At 35.0% G+C, this 15,883-nt stretch overlaps 1 protein-coding gene across 1 annotated transcript in view; it reads left to right on the top strand.

Annotated features, from left to right (window-relative positions):
• FMN2 (formin 2) overlaps window positions 1-15,883 on the top strand; it is a 478,670-nt gene that overhangs the window by 395,055 nt on the left and 67,732 nt on the right. The gene's annotated exons all lie outside the window — the stretch shown is intronic.

Below are 15,883 nucleotides of genomic sequence, written 5' to 3'. Positions count from 1 at the left end.
GATATCATTACCATAATCTGGGGACAGCTAAGGGGTGCAGTGGATAGACTGCTGGGCCTGGAGTCAGGAAGACTCATCTTCATGAGTTTAAATCTGTGTGATTCTGGGCAAGTCACTTAACTTTGTTTACCTCAGTTCCTCATCTGTAAAATGAGCTGGAGAAGGAAATGGTAAACCACTCCTGTACCTTTGCCAGGAAAACCCCAAATGAGCTCTCAAGGAGTCAGGCACAACTAAAAAAATAACTGAACACCACCACCACCATATCTAACCAATGCATTGTATATAGTTCAATGCTACAGAGCTGGAGAGGAAGTTAAGAAAAGCAAACAGAAAAAAATGAAAGCAGCAGAAAACAGTACTGCTAAAAAATAGGTAAAGGTTTTGGAGGTTGGAATGTAGTGAGATTTCTGTAAAGGTGAAGAGAGATATAAGAGGAATTAGGCAAAATTGCATCATTGATAATGCAAGGAAGCTGTAGGATTTTTTGGGTTGGTTTTAGAGTTGCAGATTTGAGCAGAGGTAGACATCTGATTGAAAATCCATCATTTTTCATGCTTCATTTCTTCCATCCTTTTCATCTCCTTAATCCAGAAAACTGACCAGACTTGAAATAACATCCTGACTCAGATATAATTCCAACAGCCATAGTCTTCTGTCTTCATTGAGAGCACATAACAAGCTTGGATACATAATATTACATAGGAACTTTTATGTAAACTGGTAACTAGTAATTGGCTACCTCAGTTAAAGACAAAAATACATAGTAAGTAGGACCTTAAATGAGGACAGGGTGTATGAAGGTTTTTGTTTATTGAAAGATTGGTTAACAATAGGAGTTGTTAAACCCTGGAACACATCACTTGAGAGACCTGCATAGTATATTTCTAAGAGTTCTGTAAAATCAACAGTAGAATCATAGACTCTTAGAATTGGAAGAACCCTTAGCAGTCACCCAGTCCAACCCCTACTATACGTATAATCTTCTCTGAAATATCCGTGACATGTGAACAACCTCTACTTTCACAGTCTACATTCCTAGTTGATATCAATCTATTATGTAGTTAAGAATCTTTGGTTAAAAGTTGCCCAACCAGCTACAATGAGTCCTTACTGTACTATCGTCCAGACTGTACTTCATCTTGTCCATAAGGATTTCTTGAGGGACTTTGCAAAACAGCTTGCCAGTTTCAGAAGTGCTTTGCTGGCACTATAACAATTTTCTGCCAATATTTTGGTGCTATCAAAAATGAAATTAGGTTATTTTGTGTGAATTTTTCCCAGTGAGCTTATTCTGATATTTAAGATCACATTTTCCTTTTTAGGTGCCCCCAAATTATCTAGCTAATAATCAGTTCTTGGATGAAGGTGGGAGAGAGAGTAGGATAATGCTTATTGGTCTATTGTTTTTAGAATCTCATTTTCTTATCTTTTAGAAAATCCAGAAATCTTTTACAAGCTCAATTATACAAGCATGCTCATTGTTCCTTAAAGATTCTTACAGCTTACAGCTTTCAAGGGTCACATCTGCAACTTTGATCAGAATATATATTTCTGTGTGTGTGTGTGTGTGTACATACACACACAAACATAAAAATATATGTACACACATACATATGTATGTGTGTTTACTGAGCCATAGGTCTTGAAATTATTTAGGGAAGCTAAGTAATTTTTCCTATCTTCCTAACTAACTTGGATTTCAGTTTTCTTTTAAATATGTTTGCTAATCCCTTTCCAGGTTGAAGATCATTCCCTTTGATAAAAGTGATAGCAAGATATAAATTGGATTAATTCTAAATTAGTTTATAGTAAAACCTAATTCATTTAGAAATTGGGCAGAATTTACCTTTGTAGTGTAAATCACAGCCCTGGCTTCCCTCCCCCACTCCCTCCTTAAAGGCTCTGAGTTTGCCTAGACTGAATCCAATCCTGGGAGATGCCTCTAAAGGATTGACTTCTCTACAGCTTGTTGCCTTCACGTGAACTTGAGAGACTATAACTAGATACAGAAACGACCATTAGGATACTTGAAAAGGAAAATGAACTTTGGATTGTCATCATAGAAACTATGATATTCCAATGGGTCCCTCTTTCACATAAATACATAGTGACTGACCCAAAGATACAGAGCACTATCTTGGGAGTTAGAATCCCTTTGGAAAGTAAATACACTTTAGAGACTGCTGAACAAGCAATACTCTTCCCATCAAACCTGCTTTGTCAGACAGAATAACTCATGGTGTTACTCTTTTCCTTTCTCCAAGGAGCACAGTACATCATTAAATCACTTTCTCTCTATAGAGAATCTGGTACTCAAACTCTTAAACTCAGGAACTTTTGAACTTGGATTTCCCCATGAGACATCAAACAAAGTTGGTGACTAGTGGCTCTGGTTTTGCCATAGACATCATCAGGACACCTCTCTCTCTCTCCCAGTTGCTATAAGAAATGTCAACAGAAAGGCAGAAATATATCTAGGAGCTTGAGTTCCAGCAACTGCCCTTTCAACCTAGCTGGAAAAGCATGTGAAGTTTAGAGTGAACCTCTGAAACCTACACCAGAGAGAAGAAAATTTGCACATCAGCACAGACTTTTTTCCACTACCTTTAAAATGCATATACTTGCTAGTATGCTACAGTTATAATGAAAATGGAAAGGAAGTCTGAGTGAAAATGACTACCCTATTTTTGTCAATCATGGGGAAGCTTGATTAATTCTTACCCAGCCATTAATTAAGAGTGCCTGTGGGCATACCCACATTCCATGAGAGATACCCTGCATTTGCCTGTAAAGATAGGTCCGTTCCCTACAATTTCATCAAGTTGAGTAAAAAACTCATCTTGAGTGAAAACTCCTTTTATTACCCCTCCCCTTCTGGAAGTATTTCTGAAGAATATAGTAACTAAGAAATTAATGATTCAAAGATAATTTTAAGGAGAGCAATTGCCATGATTAAAATATAGTTTTATATATGTATATATATATATTATATATATTATATATATATAAATATATATATAAAATATAGCAATATAGTTTTTATGCATTACATATTGTGTAAATAGCAAACAAGTCTTAGATATTTATCATATCACACTTGTCAGGACTTCTGATTGTCAAAACTGTTAGTTTAAAAACTATATGCTTTTAAAACAAATTCTTTAGAGATATATTATATACTGATTCAGATTTCCCTTCCATTTAGTTAATCTTAATAATTGAAATTTTATATAACTACACCTAGAGTATTGTGCTCTGTTTTGACTGCCATATTTTAAGAAGATGATCAGTCAACTGGGGAACATAAAAAAGTAGATGACCTGGATGGTTTCAAAGGCTTGAAGATCATGCCATATAAAGATCCATGAAAGGAACTGGGATTGTTTGGCCTAGAAAATAGATAGCTTAAGACAAAGATGATAGTTGACTTCTGTTATTGAAAGGCTGTCAGAAAAGAAATTAGACTTATTCTGGTTGGTCCTAGATGGGCAGCGGTTGAAAATTGCAGTTATATTCCAGATGCATGTGGGGGAAAAAAAAGTCATAACAACTGAAGCTATTCAAAAGAGTAGCAGCTTGTCTCAGGAGGAAGTGAGTCCCCTTTCCATAGAGGTATTCAAACAAAGACTACATTACCACTTGCTGAGGTTATGGTAGACTGGATTGTTTTACAAGTATAGGTTTGACAAGGTGGCTTCTTAATTTTCTTCCATGTAATTCAAAGAAGAAAAGTAGGTAAAAGAAGTGAATACCTGAGTTTGGGGGGATATGAACATTCAGTCTCCATATATTGTAATTAATGTTTCAGAAATTCTTATATAAAGTCCATTAGTGAGAGTAGTAAATTCATATTTGTCAGATACCTGTGAAATAACAGGTTTGGTAGGATATTGTCTATTAGAGAAGTGAACAATAATTTCAAATATTATATTGCTGTTGTCAGGCTCTGGCAAGTTTGACAAAACCAAAGAGACTGTTAGTACCATTTGTCTATCATCTGCCAGTCTACCGGACTTAAATTTGATGAGGCTCATCATAAGAACATTTGAGTCACTGTGATGATTTTCTTGTCACCTAGGAAACATCTATTAAAATGGAAAGAGGTTGCAAGATGCATCACTAAAAGGTGAACCTTCACTGATAAAATTAGGGATCTTTGAAGAAAAGTTGTTAATGCTTAATCTATCAAAAGTATTTATTAAGTACATACTATGCACTATGCTAAGTTCTGGAGATACTAAGAAGTTCCCACCCTCAAAGACTTATGTTCTAGTAAGGGAGACAACATTTAGATAACTAAGTATGTGCAAAATAAGACTAAAGCAGAATACATAGGAGTTAATAGCAGAAGGAAAGGCTCTAGCAGAAGTGCTGGAAGGACTAAAAAAGGCCTCCTGCAGTAGTTGGAATTTGAGCTAAGTCTTGAAGGAATCATAGAATCTAGGTGAGATTCCATGGTGAAAGACATGAGAAGAGAGAATCTTCTATAAATGAGGCTTGTGCTTTAGGAAAATCATTTTGGCAACTTGTGTGGATGATGGATTAGAGAAGGGGAGACTTGAAGCAAGAAGATGAACCAAAAGACTATTGTAATAAACCATTTTAGAAACAAGTGATAGCAAGATAGCCCTCAGTTTGAGGGCTTACAGTGTTTGTGGTTTTATCAAAATTTGGAGCCCTGAGGGTGGCTCCAAGTAACAGGTTTAGGGAGAAAGGTCTACTAAAGCAATTCATGCCAGTGACATTTTCTTCTTGTGTAACATTCGACATTCCATTTAACTCACCTGGGCATTACTTTCCTCAACTAAAAAATGAGAAGGTTAGACTAGATGGCCCCTTGAGTTCTCTTCTAGCTCCATATTTGTAATCAAATATCTATCATGTGAAAGAAGATTAAGGACTTTAGTCAACGGCACACTTAGTCTAAGAGTGATATGAGTGTACCCACAAAGCTAATTCCCTATCGGTCTACATCACTTCAATTAATAGTGTTGAAACCAAGGTAGGTAATGGTCAGACTGTATTATCTGCCCATCTGAATTTCATATTTAACTCTGGGCACCATATTTTTAATACCATTGGTTAAATTGAAGAACATTAGTTTAAAAAAAGACCTCCAGGATGTAAGTGGAACAGAAAATTTTGTCATATAAGGAAAGCTGAAAGGAACTCAATATGTTTATCCTGAAAAATATAACAGGTGATGGGAGTAACCATGTAACTATTTGGAAGGCTGTTGTATATATGGGGCATTAGACGCTGTAGTTGTCATTATAATTCCAGAAAGCAAAACTAAGACCAATAGGTGGAAGATGTAGGCAAAACATTTTGTCTCAATATAAAAGAGAACTTTCTATTTATTGGAGCTGTCTAAGAAAGTGTTGCATTTCTAACAAATGAGTGAGCTCATCACCAATGGAGGCAGTTAAGTAGAAGCTAGAGGACTGTCTGGGTGTTTGGAGAAAGGATTTATTCATTTATTTACATATTCATCTATTTATTTATCTATTCATTTGTTTATTTACAATTGGGTATAGCTTAGATTTTCTTAACTATGGTCCTTTCAAGCTGGATTCTAAAATTCTTGAGTTATTTTTTAAACTTTATCTGGCATTTTACAATAATTACAACCATTAAAATACAAGCCCAGCCAGTCATAAATGCAACTAGATTTGGAGTCAGAGGTCCTGAACTGGAATCCCTGTCACTTTTTGGCTATGTTCTTTCTTCTGCTATTATTTATTTTTTAACATTCCATTTAAAAAAAATTGAGTTCCAAATTCTCTTCCTCCTTTCTACCCCTCCCCAACCCTTTGAGATGGCAAACAATATCATGTCAATTATACATGTAAAGTTATGAAAAATATTTTTCCATATTAGCCACGTTGCAAAACAACAAAGGCAATAGCAACAAGCAAGAAACATAAGGAAAGTGAAAAGAGTATGCTTCAATATACACTCAGAGTTCATCCATTTTTCCTCTAGAGATAGATTCTTTTTTTTTACCATGGGCTCTTTGGAATTGTCTTACATCGTTTTCTTGATCAGAGTAGCAAAGTCTTTCATAATTGATCATGATTACAATATTGTTGTTACTGTGTACAATGTTCTCCTGCTTCTGCTCATTTCACGTGGTGTCAGTTCATGTAAGTCTTCCCAGGTTTTTCTGAATCCATCCTGTTCATCTTCTTATAGAATAGTAGTATTCCATCACAATCATACACTATAATTTGTTCAGCCATTCTCCAATTAATGGGCATACCTTCCATTTCAATTTTTTCTTTACTACCACAAAAAAGCTATTATAAATATTTTTGTACATGTAAGTCCTGTTCCCTTGGTTAAATCCATTTTAAGCATAATGTAACCACATGGAGAAAAAAACAATCTAAGAATTAATATGCTGCATGCATCATTAATTGATTCTTCAAAAACATGGCATTATTAGAGCTTAAGTTAGGAAACACAATTCCATAGAAAAAGTTTTATAAGTGACCAATTAGCTACACTATTACAGTGAGGTTTTGAAATTTTATGGTGGGTTCTGTATTAGCAACTTCTGTAAAATAGATTAATAAGGGAACATACCTGTAAAACTCTAGACAAAGAACTCCTTAGTTATATATATAAAAGGAAGTCTTTTATCATTTCTACCTTTTCTTCTCACTGTCCCCTTTCCCCTCTTCCCCCATTCCACCGTTCTGTAGTTCTGTGTTTCTCTCACAATACCTTCTCCACATGCTATGTCAATTTATGATTTTGCCCAGATATTAAAGTACTTATCACCAACAGACTCACACATGTATATTGGCTTCTCATGTGCTGTACTAAAACATTTTTAAATGTTTTTGTACAGAAATGTTATAAGATATTTAAGAAAGATAATCATAGGCTATATACAGTAGTATATTCTAATACTTTTATATACAGTATTATTATTGGTTAATGTGTGAACAAACTGGATAAATAGAAAAAAACAAGTAGTACAAAGTAAATGAATATAGGATGGGTGGAAGTAAACATACTTAATTTCGATTATTTTTTTAAAAAATGAATTTCAGAGTGGTTAAGTTTAGAGCATGTATATATCTTAAATAAATCAAATATACCTAATTGCACTCTTTTAATTTTATAGACACCTAGATTAACTACCAATACTCTTTTCCCCAAATTCTTTCTGACTTTAGAAAAAGAAGAAATTTCACCATCTACTAAGTATCTACCATGGAGAACATAGTGCTAGGCACTGGGGATAAAAAGACAAAAATGAAACAGTTCTTGCCTTCAAGAAGTTCCTATTCTTCTAAGGTATATAACATGCACCCAGATAAATAAGTATGAGGTAGTTTGAGGATAGAGCTAGCATTAACAAATGAGAAATTTAAGAAATGGTCACTAACAAAACACTATAAATGACAGAAGTGGTATGGAGGAAAGCACATTTATGATATAATTCCAAAACAAAGCACTATTCTACATACTTTTAAAAATAAATAATATTCCTGCTGAATTGCATGAGTGCTGCTTTACCAAAGCTAGGATTGCATAACTGATGAGTTGAAATGGAAAATTAATCTTTCATACAAAATAAAGACAAAAATGGAATGCTGGTTCCAAAGGCTCCATATAGTTTGTAACTGTTCATTTGTCATGGGAGAGAAAATATTTAATCAGTCCTGAAATGATGTACACTCTCTTTATCATGTTTAGTGACTTTTAGAGTGTCAGTTTGTAAAGTGTTTATCCAAGGAATGGATTTCTGGCACATGGATAAAATGAAAAGTGAAATGTTTAGCTCACAATAGGCATATTTTCCAGGATCTCTCTGAGTAAGTATCCTGAGATGAGAAGAAAGCATACAGGTCTGTGTTTATCTAGCTTATGCAGGCAGACAAGGAAGGCTCCAGCCTGGTATTAACACTGAAGTGACATGGAATGTCTTTGCAAAACTCTAAACAATTACATCATTCCCTTACTAATATTGATAAAGTATAACAAATACAATGTGTTACTTTGCAATTAGAACTTCATAGCTAAATATTTCAGACTCTTAAAATATAAGCTATCTAGCTATCTACCTTAAGGGAAGTAGAGCACCTCAATACTAACTATGGGAAGAGAGAGATGAGAGAGATGTGTGTGTGTGTGTGAGAGAGAGAGAGAGAGAGAGAGTTAGTTTAGTTCATGGGCTTCAAGCTGCAAAATTCACAAGAACTACTGGTTTCAAAAAACATTTTGGATTTTGGCACCTCCTCTTTCCAGTTTTGGTTGAAAACTGAAAAGGAATGAAAATATAGACAACACTGTTTCTTTATACCTTAAAAGGCTTGGTTCTGAAAATAGAAACATATCCCTTTTGTGGTTAGGGTCTCTGCTATCAAGCTCTTGGAGGTGCTTTTGCTAATCATATATGACATTTGTTTTTTCCACACAATGTAAAGTCAGTGAGTTATATTAGTATAATAATTATTATATTTAACATGAATTATTGTAATAATGGCAGGCATTATATAATGATTCATAGTTTGTGAATTATTTTACAAATATTATTTCATTTGATCCTTACAACAACCCTAGGAGGCAGGTACAATTATTATCCCCATATTCTGGATGAGGAAACTGAGACAGAAAAAAGTTAAGAGATTTGCCCAGGGACACACAGCCAGTAAGTCCCTGAGGCTAGATGTGAACTCCCAGTGCTCTATGGATTGTACAAGCTAGCTGGGAAAACTACATCAAATTTATATAGTTTTGGTGAGAAATTACCAAGCAAAAAGCAAGGGGCAGAAGACATTCTTTTCCATCCTATTTAATTCAATATGTGTGTTTAAGTACAGGAGAACACTTGAGGAAATATAAATTACTCAAATTGTACTATTTGAAATCTGGGAAATAAGACTTTTTAACATGAGAGAGAACCATTATATTAAAAGTAAACTTAGGGTGTCAATCTGAACTGAAGAAGACTACCAAAATAGCAAAAATTTAGATCTTCAATAGAGATAAGGGAATTGTAATTCAGAGCACCACATAGCACAGAAGTCCTAGACTGCCCAAGAGAGGGCAGAGTGGGGCAGGGTTAAATACATTTCAACAGAGAGGGAGTCTCATGGGAGGCCCAGCCTCAAGAAGCTGTTACTTAAGTCATTTTGCATAACAACCTCAAGTCCATAGAGAAGGCCTGGAAGTCTAGTGAATGGTAACATCTGGTCAGAATGGCCTAACATCTGATCAAATGGCCTAACATCTGGTCAAATGGCCAGGATGCCCCTTTTTTCCTCTCTTTTCTTTTTTTAACTGGTTTCAGTCATCTTCTTTTAACTGGTTTTGATTGCTCTCAGGCAGTTCAAGGCTGGGCTGCATTCAACAAGAGCAAGATAAGGGAAAGAATGAGAAAATTTACTTTAAAACAGCAAAACACTACAGAGAAGACTTAGGGCTATAAATAATCCTTAAGGCAATCTGATTCCTGTTTAGAACTGGGTAGCCATCTCTTTTTACATTAGTAATATATTTCTGTCATGTTTCGTGCTTTTCGTTTTTCAAAACAAAGCAGGTGTTTTATGGACATAGGAATTTTCCAAGTTCAAACAATACTTTTGGAGTATTGGGACAAGAACCTAGATTTCTTGAATTTTAATCCAATGTGTTTACATTATGCCATTTTGCAGTACAGCAGAAACATTTCATAAATCGTTGCAGGTGATCCTTTGAAATTGTTTTCACTTTAGGTATAGCATACAGATTATCATTCTGAATGACAACTTAACTTATATAGTACTAAGTAAACAATAAAGATAAGAAATAGTCCAATAGAGTACAAATATGAGACTCAGAAGACCTGGTCTCTAGACTCTGAATCTTATTAGAGATGTGATCTTGAGATAATCACTTCAATCTTTCTGAACCTGTTTCCATATCAATAAAATGCATAGAACGATACATGTTCAGCTTACCTTGCAGGGTTTTTGCTTGGATCAAATAAAATACAGTGTCTGCAAATGTATTGCAAATTATCAAAACTGACAGGAAACTAAATTATTCCCCAAAACCATAATATTGCATTATGATAATGCCTCGGAAGTGACCCCAAAAACAAAAGGGTTAGATGGAGAATAATCCTTGCTTTGGGCAGAAAAATTGAAAAGAGAACAGGAATAGTCTAGGCTTAGTCAAATGGTTTGATTATGGAGTGAAAAGAAAGGAAGAACCAAGTAAATTTGTGGTCCAATTGCTATTAAGAGGATCCAGAACTGTGGAAATTGGGAAACCACAATGTGATGAGTTCCAAGGAGTTGTTGCTTTGCAGAAAAAGTTTTATTCAAGTTGTTTATTGGGGTTTGTACTGTATTGTCCACATGATCCCATTTCTTAGCCCCTCTGGCTAGTGATTGATGCAAGTACTGAAGTCTCCACTGAACAAGCAGTTTTCTAGGAGAGTGCATTATCGATGCCTTACAAGATCAACATAGGTTAAAAATGTTAAACTTCAACATAGCTAAATACATTATATTTAAACCTGCAGCATGACCACCCAAATGGCAAGATAGTCTGTAACTGTATCATATAACAATCAGGTAAAAAGAACTGGGATTTTTACACCTGGAGATAATAAACCATAGAAGGACCATGACAGCTGTCTTGGAAGGACTTTCATATAGAAAGGACTTTTATATAGATTAATTAGCCTTGTTTTATTTAACCCTAGAAGGCAGAATTAGGAACTCTGAATTGACTCTCTAATTAATCAATCTATCTGCAAGCAATTATTAAATACTATGTCCCAAGCACTGTGTTATACAATGGGAATACAAAAAGAATGCAAAAACAAACAGGCAAAACCCAACTTCCTTCCTCAAAGAACCTACATGAAGATAAATACCTTCTCTCATCTCTCTAAATGCCCTAGAATAATAAATGACATAAAATAGACTAATTTGTTTATAACCAGGGAGAAATTTAACAAGGCCATCTCTATTATTCTGCTTTTGGGGAGTAGGAATGATTTGACATATTAATGTATAACACTTTGGTGGTAGAGAAGTTTTAAGTAACTTTAATTTGAGCTATCAAATTAAATACTTTTTATAATTAACAAACAAACGCAATGAGATCTTGTATTCTCCATACATTTCAGTCTTCGGTGACTATAAAAATTTGGTCCCATATAGAGCATCATTTATAAAAGCAAAACAAAAATATAACCTATGCATTATCTTCTAAGCTTGCTCTTTATTCATGTTGATTATTCTCATAAAAATTCTGTAGTGATGGAAAAATTAGCATAGACTGATTGTTGTTGATAACTTTCTTACTTGTTTCTGGCCATAATAAGGCCTAAGATATTTTTAAAGCCTTTGGTAACCTCCCCTCTTTCAAATATTTTGAAAATCAGTCCTCTTATAACTTCAAAATTTTCTCCTCTAGGATACACTTCTGTGTGTAATTAATTTAGACCAGCTATACTTCTCAACTTTTTTTTAATTCCATCTCTAGTAACTCATTCAGCACATTGAAACTATCATGATAGCATCCAAATGTGGTAGCTCCATTGTCATAAGTTATAGAAATGTTGACAGATATTTTCTTCTTTTTGTCTCTTGCTGTCCTTGTTCTAATTTCATCCTTAAATGCCCTTGGAAAGACTTAGCTTCATTAGTTCTCTTGCCAGACTTACAGAAAAATTGTTTTTCTCTCTACTTCTTTTATAAGGTGGTATTGCTCAAAAAGTCAGCTAGGTCCACAGTGGATAGAGTACTGCTCCTGGAGTCAGCAAGATCTGAGTTCAAATATTGCCTCAGAGACTTACTAGCTGTGTGACCCTGGGCAAGTCACTTCATTTAACTTAATCCACTGGAGCAGGAAATGGCAAACCACTCCAAAAAAACCCCATGAACAGTCACCACAGGGTCATGAAGAGTAGAACATGACTGAACTATCTAGGTTCTAGTCCCAATACTCCAAAACTGAACAACAAATTGCTCATAATCTTCCACCACTCTTTCCCACAAGATTTTATTTCAAAAGTTATATTGTAAACCAGTGTAACTATTGGTTGACCTATCACTCACTAGTCAAGTAGAGAGTAAATTTTGATAGTGAAGTGATTGTTAGAATTCTTGAGGTTCCTAATTGTGCCAGCTGATTTATATCAATTAAATTTACTTAGGAAACATTATTGACTGTTTTTCTATTCATTTCCCATTTTTTCAACATCAAGAAACCACCTGAAGTGGTCAGGTCAGAGTTGCCGCCTTAGTGTGTTTATCTTCTTATTTCATTCTTTTAACTTGGTGTTTTGGGTTTTATTTTTAATTTTTACTTTAGCAAGTCAGTGCTTTGTCTACTGAAGAGAAACAGCTAATTCAAAATCAACTTCTAAAATCATATCCAGTTATTTACTGCCCCTTAGAATATAACCACAAGACAGCTAGATGTCTCAGTAGATAGAGTGCTAGGCCTAGAGTCAGGTAGATGTGAGTTGAAATCCTGCCTCAAACACTTACCAGCTAGCTGTGACCCTAGGCAAGTCGCTTAACCTCCGTTGCCTTAATCCACTGGAGAAGGAAATAGGAAACCATTTCAGTATCCTTGCCAAGAAAACCCCATGGACAGTACAGTCCATGGGTCATGAAGGATCAGACACAACTGGACAACAAGAATACAGTCAATTTCATTTTTTGTGAAATAGCTCCTCCCTATTGTCTTGTTTGAGAAAGCATAGTGATATTTAGGTATAAAGCTTCTATATGGTCTATATATATGCCTTTGGCCTCTTTTATTTCTTATTCATGATTCAGTTTTTTAAAAAAACATTTTTTCACCATCCTTTCTAATGCTAACTTTTTAAAGGCATTAGGTATTTAAGAATATGTTCATTTAACTTGGAGGGTCTTATCAAGTATTTTGTATAATTTTTCTTCCTTCATATATCCTCTGCAACCCATGTTGGCACATGAAGTACTTTTTTTTAAAAAAAATTAATAATGGCTGGTATGAACACTGTGACATGAGTTGCCCAGATGTTCAATGAAATTATGTTTCTTGACCTTAGATGAATGTTAAAATCATTTCCACCAACTACTTTATGTGCTTTGCCCAAGAGAACTTGTAAATAATCTTAACATTTAGCTGCAAATTCCTTTTGTTTTTGGTTTCATTTATAACGAAATGTTCAGTCCTGAGATAGTCATTTAACCTTGTTTGCCTCGGTTTCTTCATCCGTAAAATGAGCTGGAGAAGGAAATGACAAACCATTCCATTATCTTTGCCAAGAAAACCCCAAATGAGGTCATGAAGAGTCAGACATGACTGAAATGACTGATCAACAGCAAATAACAAAGAAATTAAGTGATACAGTTCACGAGACCAAGCACGTATATTCAAGTTCAACAGCTAATATTTTTAAATGACCTAAAAACTAGGTGATTCTTAGCACCTTCTGTACCCTTTCACTACTCTGCCAGCTTCACTGAAGGATTAGAAATATGCTAAGCAAGACTAATGGTGATTTTGTAATTTCTTGTTTCATGGATTTCCATGTACCTCACTTCCTTAAGATGACCCTCTGCATACTTAATTAGGTTGATCTTCAGAAATAAACTCTTTTTGTCGGGACTATACCAGGATGGTAGAACCCACCAGAATTTGTGCCTGGTTAGAATAGCATTCAAGAAAAATTGAGGTCACCTCTATAGTACATTTCACCATCAGAGTTAGATTCCTGAAGTAATGGTGATAAGATTTAAGTAGAAAGAGAAAAGATCTTAAGTGCCCTTCTGATTTATTGAAGATTAGTACAACTGAACTTTGGAATTGTGATATTTTTATTATTCATCAACTATTTTATTAACCACTAAATCAGAATGGATGAATAAAAAAGCATTTATGTAGTGTTTTCAATGTGCAAAGCACTCAGTTTAGCATTTGACCTACAAATAGATCCTAATAGAGAAGATAACAAATAGAAAGTTTCAGCTATATATCAGGAGAAAAGTTCCCTTTGTCTTTGAAGTACAATGGTAAGGTAGTTGAAGAGGTATCATCTTTAATGTCATTTCCACAGATAAAATCATATCAGTTTTTGACTTTGAATTATTTGACAATGCCAAGGACTTTGGTGGCAAGGACTTTTTTTCTGTTCTTCAATGACTGTGGCTGTAGCATCTTCAAAAGACAGTTGCCAGGCCACATTTCCTCAGGGAGTTGCTTCGCAGAATGACGGCCTCTATGGCTGTGATGAGAGCAGGATGGGTTGTTTGGGTGGTGTTGTCACTCACAGGGCTCCTGGATTAATTGACCATCCATGGTAGTTGGTCATGGTGGTAGGAAGGAAGGTGGATCCATCTCCATAGTGATAGCTGTGCAGTCTATGCTGGACATAGTCCAGGTGGTGTGAAAGGCATTAATATTCACAAGATTCTGGCATTTAAATTCACAAGTCTATCATATTCACAAGGGTCCTCATCTACCTCCACTGGAGTATGAGGATAGGTGATGGTGGTGGCTACTTCCTATCTCTCCCATAGAGTGCTTTGTGGCATAAGCTAACCTAATTAGCCTGCTCCGTAAGTGATGGTTGAATGGCATTTGTTAATGAAGACCAGCTCTTTCCTGATGATGGTAGGGGCTGGGCTGAAAGCAATATCAAGGGGTTAGGAGACACAACTATTCCCAAGGCTCTTGGATCCTGGACTATCTCCATCCAAGTCTCAGAAGAGATAGCAAGCATGTATTTATTACATACCCCACTATGTGTCAGATACAGTACTAAGTGCTTAGGATACAAATATTGAAGTAAATTAGTCTTTGCCTTCAAGGACCTCACCATCCATAAACTCAAAAGTATTCCCTTCTCTTCATCTTCATAACGAAACCACAAGGTCAATTTAATAATATCCACCTATGAATAATTTCATATTGATTGCCCTAAGAAGTGTAATCTCTGGCAAGTGCTCAAACTCTACTCTCTCTGCCTCACTCCATCCCTCACCACTCTATGCTAGTAATGGAATGGTATAATGGCCAACATTTTTGTAGAGAGATCCTAAACTAAAACACCATGAGGTGTTCCCATGAATGATACTATGGAGTTAGAATGTCATAAGATGATAATTTGACAAGTAAAGTATAGTCTTTGGGAGATCAAATAATGAAGCCCATTATTGAATTGTGAGAACTTAGCTTTACCTCATATAACATTTTTCAACTTGGGCTTTTTTGTTAAATTTTATTGAATTTTTTTACATTAAAAATATTTACAGATTACTCAGGAGAAGACTCTTGTACCAAAGTATAAGAGTTAAGTAAAACTACTAAGTCAATGATTTCATCTGAAAATGCATGAAATATTTTATATGTGAAGCACCCTCACTTTTATATTGTTAAAAATTGAACTGAAAGCTGTGGCCTCTCCCTCAAATACCTCAGTCCTCTGGGGAGAAAAAGAAAAGAAAAAATATGCAGTCAAATAAACCAAAAAAAAATCCTTCATTCGTTGTATACAGAAATATCTCATTCAGCACCCTAAATCCATCACCTTCTTTTTTAAAACAGATAACAAGTTCCATCACTCGTCCACTAGACTTCCTGATAAAATTATTTTAGTTGGTTTCAATGTCATTTCTGTTATCCTTTTGCCAATTTGAAATTTTGAAAAATGGATTTAAAAAGTTTAAGTTTGAGTTGTTTCAGTTATGCAACATATTTTCTTTCTCATTATTCTTCTTGTTTACTATGAATTAAAATCTTAGCTGTAACAAACTGATGATCTGATAGCACCAAGGCAGTTAATTCAGTTGTAACTCAATGCTAATAACAAATCTATTACTGACTCAAAATGTAGCCAATTTATGTTTGTTTAAATATCTCTTTCATTCTT

Source organism: Trichosurus vulpecula, chromosome 4 (assembly GCF_011100635.1).
Source record: "Trichosurus vulpecula isolate mTriVul1 chromosome 4, mTriVul1.pri, whole genome shotgun sequence".
Taxonomy (NCBI): Eukaryota; Metazoa; Chordata; class Mammalia; order Diprotodontia; family Phalangeridae; genus Trichosurus; species Trichosurus vulpecula.
The sequence above is the reverse complement of the archived record's forward strand: the minus strand, read 5'-3'. Positions and strand labels throughout refer to the sequence as shown.